We start from the raw sequence: 1,723 nt of genomic DNA on the forward strand, positions 1-1,723 counted from the left end.
TATTTTATTTCTCCTTCACTTATGAAGCTTAGTTTGGCAGGATATGAAATTCTGGGTTGAAAATTCTTTTCTTTAAGAATGTTGAATATTGGCCCCCACTCTCTTCTGGCTTGTAGGGTTTCTGCCGAGAGATCCGCTGTTAGTCTGATGGGCTTCCCTTTGATGGTAACCCGACCTTTCTCTCTGGCTGCCCTTAACATTTTTTCCTTCATTTCAACTTTGGTGAATCTGACAATTATGTGTCTTGGAGTTGCTCTTCTCGAGGAGTATCTTTGTGGCGTTCTCTGTATTTCCTGAATCTGAATATTGGCCTGCCTTGCTAGATTGGGGAAGTTCTCCTGGATAATATCCTGCAGAGTGTTTTCCAACTTGTTTCCATTCTCCCCGTCACTTTCAGGTACACCAATCAGACGTAGATTTGGTCTTTTCACATAGTCCCACATTTCTTGGAGGCTTTGCTCGTTTCTTTTTATTCTTTTTTCTCTAAACTTCCCTTCTCGCTTCATTTCATTCATTTCATCTTCCAGGGCTGATACCCTTTCTTCCATTTGATCGCATCGGCTCCTGAGGCTTCTGCATTCTTCACGTAGTTCTCGAGCCTTGGTTTTCAGCTCCATCAGCTCCTTTAAGCACTTCTCTGTATTGGTTATTCTAGTTATACATTCTTCTAAATTTTTTTCAAAGTTTTCAACTTCTTTGCCTTTGGTTTGAATATCCTCCCGTAGCTCGGAGTAATTTGATCGTCTGAAGCCTTCTTCTCTCAGCTCGTCAAAGTCATTCTCTGTCCAGCTTTGTTCCGTTGCTGGTGAGGAACTGCGTTCCTTTGGAGGAGGAGAGGTACTCTGGTTTTTAGAGTTTCCAGTTTTTCTGCTCTGTTTTTTCCCCATCTTTGTGGTTTTAACTACTTTTGGTCTTTGATGATGGTGATGTACAGATGGGTTTTTGGTGTGGATGTCCTTTCTGTTAGTTTTCCTTCTAACAGACAGGACCCTCAGCTGCAGGTCTGTTGGAGTACCTGGCCGGCCGTGTGAGGTGTCAGTCTGCCCCTGCTGGGGGGTGCCTCCCAGTTAGGCTGCTCGGGGGTCAGGGGTCAGGGACCCACTTGAGGAGGCAGTCAGCCCGTTCTCAGATCTCCAGTTGCGTGCTGGGAGAACCACTGCTCTCCTCACAGCTCAGATGGAAATGCAGAAATCACCCGTCTTCTGCGTCGCTCGCGCTGGGAGCTGTAGACCGGAGCTGTTCCTATTCGGCCATCTTGGCTCCTCCCCCCTCCCTTCCATTTTCTAATACAGTATATTCTCAAACATTTTTATCTTTGCCCATCTGACAACTGGTAAATTATGATATATAGTTAATCTAGACTACCTGGTCATATATCTTTGTTTAAAACATATCTGAGGCTGTGAGTGGTGGCTCACACCTGTAATTCCAGCACTTTGGGAGGCTGAGGTGGGCGGATGACTTGAGGTCGAGAGATTGAGACCAGTCTGGCCAACATGGTGAAAACCTGTCTCTACTAAAAATACAAAAATCAGATGGGCGGGTGGCAGGTGCCTGTAATCACAGCTACTTGGGAGGCTAAGGCAGGAGAATCGCTTGAACCCAGCAGGGGAGTTTGCAGTGAGCAGAGATTGCACCACTGCACCCCAGCGTGGGCAACAGAGTGAGACTCCATCACACACACACACACACAAAATAACCACACACAAAAAAGAAAAACCAT

The sequence above is a fragment of the Pongo abelii genome, chromosome 3 (assembly GCF_028885655.2).
Source record: "Pongo abelii isolate AG06213 chromosome 3, NHGRI_mPonAbe1-v2.0_pri, whole genome shotgun sequence".
NCBI classification, from domain to species: Eukaryota; Metazoa; Chordata; class Mammalia; order Primates; family Hominidae; genus Pongo; species Pongo abelii.